We start from the raw sequence: 21,722 nt of genomic DNA on the forward strand, positions 1-21,722 counted from the left end.
TTCTGCATGGTCCTCAATAACTCTGAGGATAAATGTGATTTACTGACATACATATTCCTTCCAGATGTTATGTTTCCCATAATACTCTTGATAAGAAAAAGCAGATCTTATTCAGCTGGATTTTACCAGTCAATGTATTTAAATATGAACAAAGAGGGGAAAAAATCGTTAACTATGTCTTCTTAACAGTCAATTGTGTTTAACACTAGCAGATAAGATGGTTTTCACCCCCTACATCTCATACAGGCCAAAAATGTCTCCAGTAATGGTTGTACTGTATCCATTTATCACAGAACAGGAGAAACCAGGGCAATAAAATTATACTGTCATCAAAAAACTTTAAGAAAAATGGTCCTTAACTGAATTAAGTGTTGAAGCAAGAAGATCCGAACACGAGCAGCAGTTTCTTCTCTTGCACAGACCTTCAGAACAACGTGCAGCTCCAATCATCAGCTAGCAATGCAGCTTACAGAATGGTCAGTGTATTCAGTGACCCCATTTAAGCAGTTATGGGGGCTCTCTCTCACTCCATTTGATATTGCAGAGTCTTGTCTACAGCAATTATCTCTAAGTCTCCACAAAGAGCCCTAGCACAAGCTAGCTGTGTGATGTGAAACAGTCTGAATCAAAGATGTAAAACTAATCCCCCAAGTGCCAAAGCTGATGTAACAGCATATCTGCTGGCCTTAAATATTCACTCAAACATAAGTTGCAGGGTTTCATGAATTCAAAGTCCCTAATGTTTCCTGAATAAAAATGCTTATAGAGCAAGCATTAAAAAAAAAGTAAGAAGCCTAGATTGTCTCTAAAAAAGCATGAGATATCAAGACAGCTCTTTAGTAGAGCTTCTGTAATTCTACTTTAGTAGAATTACAGAATTACTTTCTGGATATCTTCTATGGTAGATGTAGTTTAGATAGGGGTAGTAATTTTGTCATGGCTTATCTACACACCCCTTGCAACCACACAGACAATCCTTGGGATTTACCATTAAAGCACAACATATGGTTCTCTTTTCTTTCTAAGTATGAGGCAGAAGTGTATAACATGAAAACAGCATGTCTCAACAAGCTGGGAAAATGAAGGAGATCATTAAGTGTAGTAACTGCAGTCAGATACATTTGTGTTTTCAAAACAGAAGAAGAAACAATTATTTTATTTAACTTCCAAAACACTTGTACTAAAATATTTAGATTGCCTAACTCATTCTTCAGACTTCCAGTAACATCTAGGTATCTAAGAATACAAGTCACTGTTTTGCTCACTTATAAACTTAAAAACCAGAAACAAACCTGAGTAGAGAAGTCACATGACAGAGCAGAAACACAGCAGTATAAAAGCAATTTTTTTGTGGAAGAAAACATAAGAACTTGCATATTTTCAAACAGGAATGCCTGCCAGGAATCTCCAAGAGCCTCTGGAGGTATTTGAACTGGGCTGTCAGTCACTGGCCAAGGCTGCTTCCATTCTTTCCTAGCCATTGATGCCAACTCCTATGTGTACACCTGCAAGCCAAGAGAGAAAACTTACTTCTACTGAACAGCTGAAAACCAGATGTCAGGGTATTAAGCTACTGCATAGACAGTTTCATACAATAGATATAATTACTGTCAATGGAAAGCATTCTCTTCGATTTCAGGAAATATGAAATAAGCGCCAGAAGCGTTCATCAAAGTTCACATCAACACTTGCCTTTGCGACTCACTTTGTACAGTCCCTCTCATCCCATATGGGACGGTTAAGAAGCAACCTATGCAAAATAATTTATTGCTATGATTACTCTTTATCTAAGACAGTTTCTCTTCCTTTCCTTACACATCCTATTTAAATTCCCTTTGCATTGTTTCTTCTTCCCACCAAAACAGATAAGAAAATGCAAGCTAACTTGATACTAATTATAACCCTTTCCAGACCTAGGTGGCTATAGCAAAACATAAAATACAACTGTTACAGAACAATCTATTCCTTGATCATTTTGTGGAGGTCTATTTTGCTATTTCTCTTGCTTTAACAATATGCTGCTGGAATTTAAGGTTCTGACAAGTTTATAGGGCAAAGCTAGCAGGAGCAAGATTAAATAATGTAAGCAAACAACTCAGGCCATTTTTCGTCATGAAGTCATCTTATATCATTTTAAGAATGCCCATCAATTAATTAGAAAGTTACATTTCACTGCAGAGTCTCATGTAGCTGTTGTTCTATAAAAAGGATCTGACAGTAAAATAACCAGCAGTTACAAATATTAACTGAGCATAAATAATTTCTATGCTTAATAGTGTCTGATATTCTAATCCCACCTCACTGTATTCTTAATATGAACATCAGTCAGATGGGAAATTTTACAGGCTATCAAAACATAATGAGTAAGACAATAGTCCTTTGCTTTCTTGAAGCATTAATTCTGAGCTGCTTGCATGCAACTAAGTGAGCCCTAATACAGATATCTTGTACTACATTCTGAGGCTCATGTTGCCCCTGAACAGTAGAAGTTCTGTCAGCTCCAGCATTTGAATGTTCAGCTCACAGTGGGTAAAATAACTGCATCTTTGTGCAACAAGCTTGGATTATTTTTTTATTCCTAAGACACAGGCATGAGTAAAATAAAGCCATGAAAGAAACTCCAGCTAATAGCAAAAGATACACTATTTTTGAGCAAAAAAAATCTCCTTAAAGAACAAGCAAAGCTAAGCTTTTAGGATGGCAGTTGAAAGGACTCAATGCAGTATTCAATAAATGCTTCAAATGAAAAGGATGTCCAGGATAGCAGACAAGGATCAAGAACTCTGCTCATACTCTCTGTTGCTACATGGGCTGCATCCTACAAACAATGGGTGGTAAATAAAATGGACAATAGTAACAGCTGTCAGCCCCCCTGTCTGAGAAACACAGCAACATGTTCAAGTCATTCAGTCATAGTCCATTATTTAAGTTTAATGCAAACATTTGTAACAGTAACCATACATTTCAGGAAAATAATAACCATTTGAAAGATTTTGTGGGAGCTATAATTTACCATGTTTTTAAAATGTGACCAAAATTTTAATAAAAACAAAACACCAAGGAAAAAACCACCCCATCAAGAGCTCGTAAACAAAGAAAATACACATTTTTCTGAGACACAGAGACTGGAGGAAGTTGCACAAGGAATTTGGAATGGTTGTCCTCTTTCTTTGCTCTTTCCTAAGCACCTGCTCTTGGTCACTGCCAGAGATAGGACCTTGGATTAGACATTGGTTTGACTCCATTTAAGTTCACCCCACACAAACTAATTTATTTCTTTGTCAAAGATCCTTTCAAGTGCCAAATATAAAGGTTGATCTGAGTAGTTTGGTTTTTTTTTTTTCCATAAAAGGAAGAGTAATTCTTTAAATTAAAACGTAATGGGCCTGCTATAAATACAAATTCATTAATAAACCCCAATTTGCATTGACATTTTAAATTCTGAATTTGCCCTTACTTTTGATCATGCTGATGTCATTAGCTCTATCTCCTAGTGCCAAAGTAACTGCCTTCCTGTTTCCGAATCAGCTGTGAGACATGCATTTTTTAAAGGACTGACTCAACAGCCAGGCACACTTTTAGACAGACAGTCAAGTTCAAAGAATTTTCTCCAAATCAGCCTCAATAGCAAGAGCCTAAAAACTTTTGGTAAGTCAGTTGGTTTTGTAACTATTATAAAACAATATGATGTTGATCACTCCTGGAATTTAATATGTAGGGTATCTTTTTTTGTAACAAATTCAAATTTTAAGCAACGGAATCCTATTCAACATTATAAATTTTCCTCTTGTGTGTACATAGACACATATGTAACATTATCTCAACGCAAACAAGATTATAAAACACATTTTCTTGCAAAACTGATTTCACTTTTACCTACTAAATGCTAAAAAGAAAACAACTCCCTTAACTTGGCTACTAGAGAAAAACATTCCGTTTTCCAGCTGACAGTGAGGATTAAAGAGTAAACAAAGACTTACTAAATTGAACTATCAACTCAATAGCATTTAGTACAGGAATGTGTTTCTCTGACTCAGTATTTGGAAGAATGTCCTGTTGTAACTTTTGAAGTTATCATTACATAACCTCCAGCAATCCTCTTCGGGATTTGTATCTAATGCTACAGCTAGACACAGAATGTGGCCAGGAAGACAAGTTCTGTAGCCCTGCATATATACCACATGATTTAATTTATCCAAAAAGGATTATATTAAAATATCAAGAGCAAATTTTCTGAAAGGAAAAAAGAGGAAGATCAGAAGTCTTGGAATGCTGTAAATCACAGGATATGGCAGTGAAACATGAAGAAATGAGGAAAGCACGCATTGCGGTCAAGAGTCAGAACAGGCTGAGAACAAAACTGCTATCTGTATCTTCTAATGCAGCTACATCCTTATGAATGAAGCCCAGAGCCCTGTCAAATTTTTTTTTTAATTTAAATTTAGATTTTTTGTTAAAGCATTCAAATATAAAAGGAACACAGACTTGTTCTTACAAGAGGAACAAGATTTTCTAATCAAATCAAATTGCTTTGGCATGCTCATAAAATGCTGGTGTTTAGAAAAACCACTAAGGAGGTAACAGTGACATTAATCTGACATAGTAATGATTTTAAGCACAAGATCTGTTCTTAAGAAAAATGAGGGGGAAAGTTATACTACATTTGCTTACTTAAACTCCAGTTAATTGGCCTTGGTCCTGTGTGGCTACTCCCACACAAGCACTGAATAGCAGCAATGGCACATTTTAATAAGGAATGGAGAGGATTGTGTGAAACATTTTTGACTACAAGACCCTCTTCAGTAAAATTTATTTTAAATGCTGTACAGAATACTATTTTGTTTCTTTTCATTAAAAATTTAAAATTTAAGATTAAAGCAGTTCTGAGGCAAAAAAAAACCCTGTCTTTCCTGAAACAGAACACACACAGTTGCAGTGGGAATGGAAGTACAAGGCAGGATAAACCTACTTACCAGACCATAATCGTTAACTGCTAAGGGATTAATTAAATACCAATGACAGACTTGTAACAAAATTAGTCCTGGCTTCACTTTTGCACTTTTTCCACAAAGTGACTGAGAAACAAATTCTTAATTTTGCCAAAATGGGTATTTATTTTTTTCCTGAAAGGAAATGAAAGAAGAAGGTTAAGGATGGAACACAGCCACTTGACAATAACTATTAGGTGTCTTCAGAAAATCTGTTAGCAGATTCTTCTTGTTTTTATCTTTTTTCTTTTTTTTATATATTTTAGTATTAGAACTTTATTACCTGGAATGTCTTTGGTTTTGCTTTCTAAATGTTTTGTGCAAGTTTAAATTTATGTCTGAAATAAAGCTGCTCAGAACAAATGTATTAAAACTAAATGTTAATCTCATTGTTAGGATGTTTGTTGCATGAATATCCTGTAATGCTCTCTAAGTAGGAAAGGAATAGGAAATTAGAAAATTAGAAGTAGAAATAAGGACTGTAAAACAAGCACTGTGTTACATGAACTTATTTGATAACCTTTTGAGCCTACTGGACTCATTTTTGCCCAGGAAGTTTTCTCTCTCAACACCAAGGAAATACTGCTAAGTTACTACACCTCCTACCAAAATCATACTGACACTACTGCAAATTAAAGTGTTACAGACGGGACATACATAAAGAGGGATTTTAAATTAGTGCTTTCTAAATATCATAATTCCTATGGCATGAGAGTATCTTACAAGTGTTTTGGCATAGCACCCTTGCCAAACTACTCTGTAGGCAATAAGGTAGATTATGGCTGTAGGGGGCACATCTGAGTGTGCTCATGTGTCTCACCCGAGGGAGATGATCAAATTAAATCTCTATTTACCCCACTTTTCCATCTTCAGTAACTGTAGTACTGAAACAATTAACAGGTGTTACCAGTACCCATTATTTGATTTTAGCTGGTTTTATTCTAGAAATTATTTCAGCTTGCTTTCTTAAATCTTAATATAGATTTAAAGGAAACTAGTCTCATCCGATCTAGTTTATGAAATGGCCACAATATATGGCAGATGCTATCTTTACGGATGATTTCTGGATGCTTTGTTCCAAAATTTTATACATGTCTCAGAAGGCTGTTCAGGCAACAATGCAAAGAATAAGCTTGTACAAAAGCAGGCAGTAGCAGCACGGCTGTACGGCGGCAGCAGCAGTGGCCAGGAGCCCACAGAGGAGCAGGCTGCGCGCTCCCGTTCCCCGCCGCGCTCGGGGGCTCCGGGAGCCCCCAGAGGAGCAGGCTGCGCGCTCCCGTTCCCCACAGCGCTCGGGGGCTCCGGGAGCCCCCAGAGGAGCAGGCTGCGCGCTCCCGTTCCCCGCCGCGCTCGGGGGCTCCGGGAGCCCCCAGAGGAGCAGGCTGCGCGCTCCCGTTCCCCGCCGCGTTCTGGGGCGCCGGGAGCCCACAGAGGAGCAGGCTGCGCGCTCCCGTTCCCCGCCGCGCTCGGGGGCTCCGGGAGCCCACAGAGGAGCAGGCTGCGCGCTCCCGTTCCGCGGTGCCCGGCCCTGCAGCGCGGGCGCGCCCCAGGCCCGGCGCTGCCGCTCCCGCGCGCCCCCTGCGGGCCGAGCCGGGCACTGCAGAGCGCGGGGCACCACTCACACCCACGGGGGCACGGCCCGGGCGGCAGCGGGGACAGCGCCACCCCTGCGTGCGAAGGACAAGTCGGACACGCCTCGAGACAGAACGGGCACCAAAGGAGGAAACCACATCAAAAAATGTTCATGTATTTCCAGTCCTGAATACGAGAGCTGATAACACTGTAGTACTAGCTACTTGAGTAATCATACACACTAGGAAGATGCAATTTCACTAAGATGTAACATTCACTAATAACAAGTTTAAGATGGATATTTTAGCATGTATAATCAATCTTTGAGGTAATTCTAACAGTGGAATATATTTTCAAGAGAAAAATAATAATTTTATACTGTTTTTACCTAATTCTGAACATACATTCTCTCAAGTCCTAATCCTCCACAGTTAGTACTCATGCTAGGTTTTCTTCCTGTATTTTAAATCTGTTCACACAGAAATTTCCAATTAGTCACAAAACAGTAATATTGATTCAACAAAACTGATTTTTACAGTCTAAACAATGTATTTTGATATAACAATGCTGTCAATACCACGTGTATATTACAAGCAGAAATGAAAAAGTAACTCTTACAAGTACGTATTTTCTGTTTGTAGATTTATAGTGTATTAACTATAAAGCCTATAATCCTTAGTTCAGTTCAAAACCTTTGTAAATTGTTTGCCAGTAAGGGATTGGTTATGCTTGGAGGGTTACAAGCTCTGGAGAGTGTGCTAAGTATTCCTGAGCCCTACAGTTCTAACAGGCTGTCCAAAGGCACTCAGGAATCTATAATCAATATAACAACTTTAGAAGCGCAGAGGCTCTTTGTGCATGCACAGGTGGGCTGTTGAAAGGCTGCTGGACTGTTAGGCATAACAAAGCTGAATATTACAGTGTCTAGAAATGTTTGTTGTTTGTGGTGCTCGTCACTTTTCAGATGTCATCTGCATTGACAAGAACACTCACAACCATCTCCAACAAACAAACGATGTTATCAATTTAACATCTTTTTCAAAGGTGTTAAAAATAGTTCAAAAGTTCCTCAGCAGCCAACAGCAAGTGCTTGACACTCAGACAGAATCTACTGTAGATGCTGCAGCACCAGTCTGTAGGAATCAGCCAAGGCTGCCCTCCTGCACCCACAATGAGACTGGCTGGCACCAGGGCAGCACCCAGGGCATGACAAGACAGCAGCCACAGCAACCACACAGGGTGAGTGCTCCTACCACTGATGAACACAGCACCTCAGCACCACTTGTGTTAGGGAAGCTATAGTCACACTAACCCCAAAATAAGGCTTCATCACTCCTCACGTTTCGATTTTCTTTTGCAATAAGTGAGGTGGGCTCCTTCAGATACAAGCTTATACAAAAAAAAAAACAAAAAAAAACAAAAAACAAACAAACAAAAAAAAAAAACACCACAATTCACTTGTGGAATTGTCCTGTCCTTCAAAATTAATACTTCAAGCATATTGCAAACAAAACTTGCATACAAGTAATGACATACTGTATTCAGAAAGAGGTAGAATGCAAACTTCACTTAAGCAGTGGCAAAGGCTTGCAGAGTAATCTGCAATTGCAACACTTCCACATTGCTGTTTCATGGCCAAGTCAATTATGTTTTCCTTGCCATAAGCCTCCAAGATAATTTTGAGCTTTAGTTAACACCTAGAAAAATAAGAATATAATTAGGTTAAAATTGGCCAGTACACATATCATGTAATTTACTGCCAAATTACAAGACTTTCAAACATATTCATAAACAGATTTCATCCTTTGTGATATCCTAAAGATCTAAGCCCATTTCAGCTGCACTGGGTAAAGTCCTAAGAAAGACTACTGGACTCAAAATCTTCAGGTAACTTATTTCTTGAGTATCAATCTTCATATATCTGTGGTGGCATTCAAATTTTGTGCTTTTACTGTACTCTACTACATGAGGCATTTTTTTTAAGAAAAACATACTGCTCTACTTATAACTTGAAATTAAAGTGAGTAAATGGCTTTGAAGTGCAAAGATCATGAGGACTTTCATTGCTAAAAGGAAGAAAATGTTTTTGCAGAAATGTTTTTCATCTTAAGCACATATCAACAAAACAGGCTCTTGTATGCTTTACCACTAATAACAATGTATCTTGATTTTTCCATAAATTCTGCTATAAGTAAGATATTACAATGAAAAGAACATTAAAAATCAAAAAATTAATGAACTACAAAGAAAGTTTTGTAACTGTATTAATGAAGCATTAAGGAAAACCTCTGCTTGTTTGAGGAAAAGATGCACAGAAGTGTGAGGGGGACAAGCAGAAGGGAGAGGAGAAGAGAGAAAAAGAAGAGACACTGACTCTGAAGTCACAGGTACAACCTGACAGAAAGAGGTTGAAGGAACTGAACTTGCCAGCATCATCATCTAATCAGTGTGTGAGTGCTGCACAACACACTGGGGTTTCAGCCATACCAATGGCTTGTTCCCTTACCCAGACAGCAGCTCTACTCTGGCCACACACAAAACCTTAACCTTGCAGAGGAAGAATGAAAAGTCAAGGTTTTATCATCTAAGGCAATGTTTAAAAAATTTTAAGAAATCAGATGCTTATGATTCCAACTTTGTTTTCATATAAAACATGTTGACCTTCTGGAAAAGATTAGAAGAAAGCCAAGAAAGCTCTATTACAGAGAGGAAAACAATAGTTATGTTTGTAAGCCATATTGAATATATGTTATGATGGTTTTGTTATGTCAGACATATTTTAAAAATCATGGAATGGTTTGTATTAGGCATGGACACTTACAAAGAACATGAATTCTTAAAGCAAGAAAGGAAAACTAGGTAAAATTCTTATTTAAGTTCACATTAGGGTAGACCCCTGAAAACAAGCAGAGAGCATACTTTAAAAGAACATTAAACTGGATTATTTCTATTCACATTCATAGACTTTCACAGATTTCAAGCTAGGAATTCTGAGCTATGGATTACTTGCACAATGTAGATATTCTAAGTGTTTTAAATACTAGCATAATACCTCAGAATCCATATTATTTCAGTAGATTTAGCCCTAATTAGAATTTGGATTTGCCTGCCTTCACAGCAAAACTGTAGTTCTGATTCAACAAGTCCTCCGGCATTTATGCATATCTTTACTGTAAGAATATTCAAGCCACATGATATTTTAAACCTCTATTTCAAGTTGAATATGTTGACTTGTTAATGAGTTTTTGAGTCAGTATCCCCAGAAGAAGCACTTACACCAAAGCAGTTGGATGCCAAAGACATTGGTACCCCATTGCTGGATGAGGCTGTTCAAATACAGTGCTATCTGTCCCTTTACAACCAAGTTTTATCTGATCACTGGGATTTCTAAATGAAGAAGACAACAAGAATTTAAAATGAAACCCCCTGTTTGTTAGCCATTGTTATTGGGTTTTTTTAAAGGCTGTTTGACCTTCCAGGTTGAGTTGCATTTTTATTGTACATACCAATTTTTAAAATGGCAATTACACAGAAATAGCCCAAGTGTATTTTTTAACTCCACTGACTTTGGGGCTTCCTAGGTCAGTTTTAAATTATTACATCAGGTGCCAAATTTGACTCCTTGCATTGGTTGGCTCAGAGAAGACAGCCTTAGGCACCACAAAAAGAACTCTAAATGCACAGACAAATATTAATAAACAAAAATTTGAGATTACACATAGCAAAGAATAAATCTCATTCTTTAGAGTTCAGTTTCCAGATTCACCTGATGATGGTTTAACCTCTAGAGAAACATCATTGTTCATCTCTCACAATAACTAAAAACCTGCTGCTTAAGCTGATCTCGTGCTCAAATGGACAGCATTTAGACTGAAACTATACTACCAGTCCTTTGAGATATCTACCTATCAAGCATTTCCCTAAAACCTTTTCAGCGTGAAATAGTCCTATTTTCAAGAAAATAGAAGGGAATAATTTTTTAAAAACTTCACATTTCTAGTATTCTCCTTGTGATCAAGCTCCAAATTCTGTCGTCTTACAAAGTCAGGCTGCATTTCCAGAGCCTCTATAATAGAACACTTCTTATTTCTCTAAACGTTTTGGCAAAAATAGATATGATCCCCTAGATAAATGCATATATATATATATATATGATGAATGTATACTGCAGACTGAAAACTAAGGCTCAAAACAAGTACAGTGCATGAAATGGCTTGTGTTTATTTAAAGAGTATTGGAATGCCAGTGATTCTTTTCAGCTGTCCCATTACTTTTTCCCTCCTCAACTTTTGTTTAATTTTTTCCATGGTCCTAATTAGTTAATGCTCAAATTTGGAAAACCAGCAAACGTATAGTCCTGTGCAGCAGATGGCAAGATATTCCAAAGACATGCCACTAACAGTAACTTGGACATCTTTTGATGCAAGACAAAAACGAACACTCGTAGCAGCCAACTGGAATCAATTCTTTACAGTAACAGAGATGGCTTCCTACAGCTTGTAGGAGGAACTGAGTGTGAAATCACTGGCCACCCACACATATAGAGGTGACAGAAATTAAGTACCTCAAGCTTGGTCACTGGTTCCAAATTAACAAAACATTTGTCCTTAATTCACATAACCTAAATTTTCAGAGTGTAAGGCAATATAAAGTGTCAAAAGCCAACTGTACTGGTTAACACCAGTTAAGTGGTTGCTAAAATTCATAGCTCAATTCTATATACAATAATTGCCTGTTACACAATCTGAAGCACATTTGGTTTCACACATCCCTCAAAGTATGTGTTTAATTTTGATAGATATAAATTTTTCATATTAAAAATCACTGGCAGATTTTGTTTTCATTTTTCACATTTTCCAGAGTCAAAAATCTTCTATTATGAACTATGCATTTTGTGTTACATGTACATCACTGCTTACTTATTTTCCTTATTACTACTGTCAGTGTTGTAAAGCTGATACTTATATTAATAAACACATAATTCACATAACTGTTCAGTAAATATGAGTTAAATTTAAAAATAGCAATCAGATCATCCTGCTCAAAGTCCTAATTCTATGTATATCACACTTATCACATTCAAATCTGAATATAAAACACAAGCTTTAGAATTTTATTTTCAGGCTTTATCCAACACCATTCAGTTTTAGATGTCTGCATTGTCTGGCTAAATCAGATTGTAAAGATAGGGGAGTTACAGGCTTTCTTTTCACAACCAATGTAATTCCTCTGGAGGACTGCATTCAGAGATGGTGTTCAAGCTGTGTGCACTGAACAGCTTTTTGGAAGAGTCTTCATGTTTTTAACCAGAAAAATAATCTATGGAGACAAAGGGTCTAAAAAACATGACCATACTGCCTTGACTATCATTTCCCTATTTGTCTGTACTAAGTAAACCTGTTAATATATGACTATTTTTCTCACCTATATAAATTTACACTGGCTAATTACTGTAAAGATAAAGCCCAAAGACTGTAAAAGTTGCACTGAGCTATTGCTGGACAAGACTGAGTAGCTGACTCCTCGGCAAGGCTAATTTCAGTAGTCATACTAAAATTTCAGTTTTGTCCCACTAAAAAAATAACCTTAAGTAAATGTTATTTAGTCCAAAAAAAGTCTCAGCTATTCAGTAGTTCTTTTTACATCAGCATTATGTGACAACGAATAATTTGAGGTCTCAACTCTAGAAGACTGTACAGTAATGGAGTCTGTTCACAGCTACATTGGGCTGACTGCAAGCTAGAATTCCTGGATTTTGTCCTTGTTCCTTTGAAGTATTACACAACTAACTTACCATACCTTTTTTCACTCTGTATTATTCACTTATAAAATTGGGGTCTTTTAGATCTTGCCCAAAAGACAATGCATATAAGCTAAGTGCTTTCACCATAGGAAAGCAAAGAATTAACTATGAACTTTGCAGGTTAGGGAATGTGACATTAACAAAGTATAATTTATCCAATCTCATCCATGTCACTTAAAAGAGCACAAAACTCTCCAGTGACTGGTGATAATAGGCAGGGATGATGACACGATAGCGGGATTTACAAGTAATATCTTGCTAAAGTCCCACTTGACTTTGTCTTCCCTATGGGTTCGCTTTTAAAAACAAGGATTTGAGTCTGAAGTTTATGTCAGTTCTTCATTTTGTGAACTGTTTTAAATGAAGAAAAACATAAATACACTTCCAGCCATATATGGTGTCAGGAGAATTAAGTACTACACCATGGATATTTCACTAGGCAGATCACAGAATCACAACGTGCTCAGTTGGAAGGGATACACAAGGATCATCAAGTCCAACTCCTGGCCCTGCACAGCACCATCCCCAAGAGTCACACCATGTGCCCAAAGGTATTGTTCAAACACTTCTTGAACTCTGTCAGCTTGGTGCTGTTTATTTTTCTCCTTCTCCATTTCATAAATTGTCAAAATAACCACATGGTATTGGATGTTTCCTTGTAAAGGACTCCTAAACCTTTTGCTAGTATAGAATTTAGTATTAACAGTCATGAAAATATGTAAACTTGCCATAAGTTACATAAAACAGATCACAACAATGGTCAAAAATCAGACTGCTAGACAAGACTGTATTAAATGCACAATGGCATATACTGTACTTTCATACAGAAAGAATACCCAAGTATGTGAAGCTTCTAATATTTTTAGATTTTCCTTACTTGGTAAATTGTAATGCCTATAAAATTCTAATAAGAGACTAAAGAAATGAACTCCAGTTCAGTATAAAAATTTGTTCCTGTGTTAAATGTATCTGCACAAGCTTAACAATTGTATGTTATTTCAGAGAAACTACACTTCTTTCTATATCAACAAGTGAGATTTATTCAAGATGGCAATCTCATATTTTCATTATTATTAAAAGCTTGTAAATATACCATTACAAAAACCCCTTTGTGCTGGCCAGCATTGACTTAGATCAGTAAATCCTAAAAACAAACCTTACAGGTTTGGGGACTAATAATTTAATATTCTTCCCAGAAAATTTGTGAAGTCATTCATAAGTTTATAAATAAGTGTCATGTAATGTATAAACAGGACCTTAAGGAATCCTTTTCTATATTCCAATACAGGATGTAATATTCCCCCAAGTCCATCCTAGTTAACAACAACTTTGTCTAAAACATTGGAAAAAAACTTTTCATTCAAGCTACAAGCATCCCCAAAACAGTGAAACTAGAAAGTCCATATTTGCTACCATATATTCAAAATAACATAAAAACTTTAACTCCTCTAGGTTAATCAATTCAAGTCCTTATATTTATAATAAGCTTATCATCCTTCAAAGGAAATTGATAACTCCCTTATGCCACACTGTTCTGTCACTGCATCCTCCTTGACTGCTTATTAAACGACTGTACCAGTCCCCCTGTTTATTGAAATACACTAGTGAGTAGAAATAAACAGATTAGTCAGAATCTGACCGCTAATGTTACATGTTAAATGTAACATTTAAAGGTATCTAGCTGCTCAAACATGTGCCATAAACTGCTTTAAACCTAAACATTCCATTTATTCATTTGAATTGACTTGATAGAAATCCTCCTCCTCTCCTAAAGGAAGAAGGGTTCCAAACACATTTCTGAAGACTTACAATATCTTCTCCCCTTGGTACAAATTCTGTTAGAGAAAGATTTGACTACTGTTCTAGATAGATGACATCCCTTTTTTACTTGCATCAGACATTAAGTTGCTTATACGAACAGCACAGCCTTTCTGGCCCTGTGAAATGGGGGCAGAACTGGGGGGGATCCACATGGAAGTCCCAGTTTAGTCTGTGCAGGAAGACCTCCTGACCCTCCCCCCACAACTTAGTGTCTTAAAAGAGGAAAATCTATATTCTACAAGCAACAAGGAGGAGAGAGCCTGATTAAAATGAGTAAGACTTCTAAAGAGAGCTGGGCAGAATTTTACAGTATAAGATGCCAGTAAGTTCCTATTTCCAAGCTCCATAGAAATTATCTGCAAGAAAATCAAGCCTCTATTATATTCCCTAATGGCAACTTGACTTTCCCCACTCTTCAGAGCAAGAACTTTGGTATTCTAGCCAGGACCTCCACTTTGGTAGCTTTCTGATACTTTCACACTCCTAGACATCAACTGCCTTAATCTGTCCAGCCATGTTCACATTGATCTTTCTACCACAAGTGGGACCAACTGAGACTCAATCCAAAAGTCAAGCACTTACTTCACTGGCATCCTTATCTACCTAGCCAAAAAATACACTTGCAACTTCCTGATCCTTTCCTTAGGAAATTCCAGGATAACTTTTCATTTGCCAGAAACTAATAAGAAGCAGTATTTAAGAGGGTGACAGACAGAAAAATTACATTTCTGAGTGAATCTTATGATAACTGTACTGGGATCCCAGTCTTTGTCTCTTTAAAGTGTATTTCACAAGTTAAAGAAATTTCAGTGCAGCCAAAGTGTAAATAAACAAGAAATTCAACAGGAATACTAGAAAGGGACTCATAGAAAATTACCAGCCAATAAAAACTATCACTAAAGTCTACCTTTTACATTTCACAGTTCTAAGCAGACATGTTCTTGAGAACAATTGCAGGAGGGCCTAGCAAATCGTTTCCATAGTCAGAGCAGTGGTGCAAAGGCTGTAAACAGAACTAGGAACATATTACAGTTAAAGTTGAACAACTGGAGTTATGCCCTTTTCTGGCCACAGAGAGTGAAATTTCAAGCTATTGAAAGTTTAGAAGACATCAATGTCCCACAGAGCACTGCATTATAGAACATTCTGAGTCTGAATATCAAACCAGCCATTCTCTACTCAAGTATTACAACCTTGTTTTTAATTACAACTAAGTACAGGAGGTAAAACATTACCAGCATGGCTAGATGGTATGGGCTTAATATGCCATAGGTTTAGTGAAGATATATGTTCACAGCCTATTTGTACATATGATGTATAAACCATATCAGCATGAGTTTGTGTAACAAGCCAGCATGAGAACACAATAGTTCTTTCAATCAAAATACGATCTCCTGACCAAGAGTTTTGACCCTACAGGGAAAAAAAAAAAAAAAAAAAAAAAAAAACCACCATTTTTTTGCAGACAAGATATACAAAATATTTATTGTGGAAGACAAGGGATATGAATTTGCATTTATACTACGGAAGGTTGAGGTATAACTGTACTCCAGTATAAAGTATACAAACAGTGATAACTTTAAATTAGTACTGCAGAGCCTGGAAATTACTATGCCATTTTTGTTGGAAAAAAAACCACAAAACCAACAACATGTAAGTTTGCCTAGTGACAAAACTGAGGACTACTACCCTGACCTAATCAACTGGTTCTCTTTAGAGTTAAAAACACTCCAAATCTGAGTAATTTAATACAACTTGTATTAAATATTATTATAGTAAAAGGTCACCAAGAATTCCAGAAAGTTTCAAGAAGACATATAACAAATGTAAGACTATCACTTAGACGTCTGAGACATTCCAAAAGTTTAAACTTCACTAAAAATTAAATATTTCTTGTTTGCATTGTTTCTCTACAAAATATTAGGAGACAATATGAGTGAGAAAAGATAAAAGATTAACAAAAATATTGCTGTAACATTTGAAATTATAATTAAAAAATCCTATTTGTTGACAGAGCAGTAAGTCATATTTCAAACTCCACTTGTGCTGCTTTTTGCGGACTCTTTAGAAGAGTGAAAGCTGAACAGTTTGCTTCCTATTTCTTGTCAGAGCCAGAGAGTTAAAGCTCAAGATGGTTTTGAGTCAGGGAATGGTTGCTTTAGATCATTAATGAAAAACAAATGGGGGGATTAAGGGAGAAGACAATAGAAAGGAATAAAATGTGTAAAACCTCCTAATTTTTATTATTCTCCAGTGTTAATGTTGAAAACAATGCCTTCTTTGGGTGAACCTAGTTGAGAGTATTGCCCAAAGCTTTTTGCATTTTAAAAACATTCTTTTGTAAATATTTCATTTCAAACTACCAAACTAAAACAAAACACAATACCCGAGGATGTAAGTTCTTAAAAATTATTGCTTGAGAAGACTGGTTAAGTTTGACATTAAGCAAAAAAAAAAAAAAAAAAAAAAAAAAAAAAAAAAAAAGGCTTTTAATCCTTCAAATCATTTATCCCTTCACTCAGACTTCTGCACATCCACGTAACACTTTCAAGACTTTAAATTATCTAGATCATATTGGTGTTTGAGCAATTTATTTTGCAATGAGCACTACTACATATATAGATGTTTAATGATGTCACCCTTACTTCCTTCCTTTTTCATTCTGTAATCTATGTAAAAGAAAGCCCTTTCAAATACAAATGTTTTATGTCACAGGTAGTAATTTAAAGTTACAGTAGTACAGAAATCTAGTGCTAAAGTACAAAATGAGTGCTTAAGATCCTCTATGGACATCAATGCTGTGCTCATTTATTAACAGCCTTCTTTTTTTAAAGGTATCAAATTTCATGTTCTTTTATTGGTGACAAAAGTGTTTAACTTCTTCCACAAGATTCTTCAGTGATTCATACAGACTAAAGCAGTCTTTGACAAACCACTGCATGCATGAGCACAGAGAAAAAATAGTGGTTGACAGAGAAAGGAAATGAAAACAAGCAAAGTGAAAGATGTAGATAAATGAAATGAAAGCAGAAATGGGACAAGTCTTTTTCACTTCCTTGAAAAATATTTCCTGTTGCCAGTATTTGCAATGATCTTCTTATTGGTATTTGTTATAATGGAGGAAAGACATGCTCATTGCTAAATATGACTTTAAGAACTGAAATAAAGTGGAAGTCTACTGACATTTTTACCTAAAGGCACAGTGAGTGTAACAATGCAGCTTTGAGGGGCTCTTTAATGACAAATAGAGGAGCACATCACATATCTTGTTTCCTGGAATCATTAAGTTAGTAGCATGCTTCCCTCTAACAATAATATGGCAGCTACTGGAGTCAATTTCAGAACAAAAACACTTAAGGCAGACAGTTTTCCCTTACTTTTAGCTTAAATTCTAATTTACTTGTTTTATAGACTAAAAAAAAAACCAGTTTAGGTATTTATAGAACTGTGAAATATGCTCTGCACTATCAATGCACTAGGTCATTTGGCTTAGACATGCACAATACTTCCCTTTAATACTGATCCAAGTACATGTTGTTCTGGAAACAGTTCAATAGCAGCATTTTCATCGAGAGCCAGAATGCACTCGTTTTCCATTTCTATTGTCTTCTGCACTTTATCTTAAGTGGGAAAATGTATATTAGTTGCAGCATATTTAACTTAATTTTATTTAGTTTTACAGGTGCTCTAATGCATTTGGATAATCATTAAAGAAACTGCTGTAGGAAATGTAATTATCTTCAGAATTATTTCTTCAGATAATTTGTAGAACAAAGCCCAGTCAAGATAGAAGTTTCAAGAAGGAAGTTTAAATCTTTACTAGCAATCTAAATGGGATCTCAGATCCACAGTCTTCAGTTTTATATCCCAAACAAATGCTGTATATCTTAGCTCACTCAGATCTAGATGACACTGCCTTGACAATCTACTGTTCATCTATTAAGTATGAAATCAACAATTAAAGCAAGTGTTTGGCTACCAAATTGTGCTCAATACAGAAATTAAGCACAATCCTATTGCAGTCCTGTATGGAGACACTGAATTGTGGACTGCCTTCCATTGAAGAAATAAATCACCATGAAACCTGACAGACAACATTCAGAAAGAACCAAGAAGCACAATTAAAACCTCAGCTCCTTGCTAGCAACAGGTATCCATGAGATCCTGTAAAACAGAGCCAGATAACTCAAAGTCACAGATCCGTATTTGGTACTGAAATTATTTTCTTACAGATGGAAAAGGAGAGAGCTCTTAAGCAGTGAAACAGTGCCTGGCTTCACAAGAATATGACTTGTAAACAGTAACACATCACTGTGGTTTACAAAGCCTTGCATTTAGTTTCTAAAGACTCTAGCTTGAGGAATACTAAAAAAAAAAAAAATAAAAAAATGTACTAACAAACCAGACTCTTCTGCAAATAAACACAATCCTAAAACTTCTTACTGTGACTTGCCACCTGTGACAGAGTTTTTTCCTTCAAGGCCTTTTACCTAACAACAGTGGAAGGAATCAACACAAAGGCTTTACACACACAGGTTCAGTTTAACTGTAAGAGGCAAATGTTCATGCTCACTCAAAAAGCAAGAAAGCCCCTCTCATGGTGTTGAAATTACACCCTTTGAACCCACAAGTTTCAAAACTGAAAACTCACTTCCATTAAACAACCATCTTTATACAAGCAATTACTTTGTGTGACTCCAATACAAAAAAGTCCAAGTCTGAAGTTTACTATGAAAAACATTTCATAACATCTTATTTGCCCTTTTTAACATAAAATTCCACAGGAGAGTCAGGCTGGAAAGCACTGCATCACTGAAACATCCACATTGATTGAGAACAGTTAGACACAGCAGCTTATCAGAAACTTAACAGAATGCTTATCAGTAAGCAGATAATCTGTATTCCTACAGGTGAAATACCAAATATTTTGAGCTTTTCCACACAGGAAATTATTAGGCTCCTGATCAAGGCATTCATAGTTCAACACAAGCCATCCAGTCCTTTTTGTGAGAGGCAGAACAACACAGTGCCAAGCACAGATATCCTAATGAACTGCTTCTGTACTGATGCATATTTAGAAGCAGTAAAGTTTAATTACTGGAATGGCCCGCACAGGCTGCTTAGCCTATCCACAGTGCTGTATACATGTACCCCTGATGACAGCACCTGAAGATTCATTTTCCTCATCTGGTATTATTTTCAAGGCTTCAAAAACTTCTTTACACCTCCCACACCCCGGAAACACTTTCTAAGCAAGTTGGTTTTCAGTAAGCGTTTTTTAGACCATGTTCCTTTAAATCATTAAGAAATAGTTTATATATGCTGGACATTTACAGATAACCTTTAGAAATTTACCTAAACAGTGAGACCTCTAACTTTGAAAGCCTTGTATTCAAAGTAAAACTACCAGTCTTCCTTTGGTTAGTTTTGCAAACTCATTGATAACCTTTTGCAAGTCAATATTTGGACTGCTTTGCAGTCCTGGGGCACTAACTATATCCAAAAGACTTTTTTGTCATTCTGCTCCATTCCAAAATGGAATGGACTCAAAACTCAAAAGCACTTCCTCATCTACAGAACTTACAGAATATCCTCAAATAAGTTCTATAAATCCTAATTCGTTCCAATAGTTTTATGGCTTTTAACTAGCTGTATACCTATTAAATATATGCAGCAGACAAATTCTTAAATCTTTGATCTGTTTATAGCCCAAATGACACTACTGTTTATTCTAGCCAAACTTCTACCAAAAAGTAACAATAAGCAAAATAAAGCTTCATGAATGCTCATAAAATTATAATGTTCCAGCACATAAAAGAAAATTAAAAGTATGCAGAAACATCTTTCATTCCTTTTCTGGTAAAAATTATAAAAAGGCTTCATGCACTTTAAATCAGTCTATTTTAATTTATGTTACAAATGCAATTCCTCCTATAGCTCTGAGCAAACCTACTTTAGTACAGCAAGAGAGGATTCAAATTTACAAGAGAAGGCAACCCTTTCATATAATAAAACAGCTTTCTCCTAAGTTTCCAAGACAGGCTATATTTTCTCTGTTTTATTATTAATTCCCCAAAGATATCTGGGGCCCATCAACCTCCTACAAGCCATTGAAATAGGTCCTCCATTCCAAAAGAAACAGGAAAAGCAGTAGGAGACAGTACCAGTGATATTCTGTCCATGATAAAGCTGTTATTTTCATTCCTCCTATAGCATAACCAGACAGTCTAAAGCTGTCAGGGAGTTGGAGTGAAAACATAACAGTTGATGTGAAAATGAAAAATAAGTGTTGATGTCTCATGAGCTAAGAATTTGGATCAAAGAAAACCCAAAAGTATCAGCAAAGCTGTCTGTATATCATCAAGATTCCAATGAGCAAATCCTCAGCTGGAGATCTGCCCCCTACACTTCATCCTGTGTACCAAGCACATTTGGACAAGGATTCTGTCTCTCCCCAAATCACAGCCTTTCCTACAGTCACAGAAGAGAAAAAAGGCAATGAACTGACCTATGCAAACCCAACCAAACTCTGGTCAAGTTAAATGCCTATGTAAATGCCAGACAAAACAGCACTGGTGCTATCAGGCATCCCAGTCCTACTAACACAAGAACAAGGAATTGAATGTTTTTGCAGAATGGGAATACTTAAGCACAGCTGAACAACTTGGAGCTTTTAGCATGAAACAGGACAAGTCAGAAAGGTATTGGCACCTGGTATTAGAATGAGAGAACCTGTTCTGGGCACACTAAGTCCCAGAGTCAGGCACTCTAGAGGTCTGCAAGCAGTCAGGTTTGAGACATGAAAAAATCTACAGCAATTACAAAATAGCAGTGGAACAAAATAATTCCGTTTTAAACACAATTAAAGTTTTACCAGTTCAGTATCCAATTACAGACTGAATCCTTTCACCTTTCCTCATTTCTCTTTGATGTCAGGTGCCCTTTAATAGGCACTGTACAAAGTTTCCAGCTTTGAGACATCAAGAGGACAGTACTTCAGCTTTCCTTTTCTGAGCATACTTATAAGAGTGAGCTGTAAGTTTCAAATATTTGTGGTTTAAGTCAAAATAACTCTAAAATAAAATTATGAATAGCCTATCAGAAACAGCCATGGGAGATGACTACAGGAATATACTCAAAACTGTCAGTGTTACTTACCTTTTGGAGAAAAACTTTTAACCCATATACAAAGTGATCAAGGATAACAATTTTCAGTTATGCTGTGTTTATAAAAGAACCTATCTCTTCAAGAACAAAAATTAAATTTGATGCTAGAAAAAGCATCCAAAAATTGCAACATAACCAAACCCTTTAATATTTTAATGTTCTTAATTGAGAGAAAGCCATGACAAAAAAAAGTCTTAAAGGTATTTAAATTCTTTTTTGAGGTTTAATTAATTATTAAAAAAAAAAAAACACATTTGAAGAAACTAGTATGAATAACCCTTCATTCAACATATGACCTCAGTATGAAGATTTTTGGGCAAGTCCAAAGGAAGCTTTGCCCAGTTACTTGAGTGAATTCTTTCCCCATGTTG

General features: G+C 36.4%; 1 long non-coding RNA gene across 1 annotated transcript in view; it reads right to left on the bottom strand.

The window, feature by feature from the left end:
• Positions 1–1,444: 1,444 nt before the first annotated feature.
• The window catches only part of LOC128813412 (uncharacterized), a 36,832-nt gene continuing 16,554 nt past the window's right edge, over positions 1,445–21,722 (bottom strand). The window contains exons 2-4 of the long non-coding RNA XR_008439034.1: positions 8,097–8,257; positions 4,974–5,123; positions 1,445–1,505 (exon numbers count right to left, since the gene is read on the bottom strand). This is a non-coding gene — a long non-coding RNA (uncharacterized LOC128813412). The remainder of the gene's footprint in view (positions 1,506–4,973; positions 5,124–8,096; positions 8,258–21,722) is intronic.

Source organism: Vidua macroura, chromosome 12 (assembly GCF_024509145.1).
Source record: "Vidua macroura isolate BioBank_ID:100142 chromosome 12, ASM2450914v1, whole genome shotgun sequence".
Taxonomy (NCBI): domain Eukaryota; kingdom Metazoa; phylum Chordata; class Aves; order Passeriformes; family Viduidae; genus Vidua; species Vidua macroura.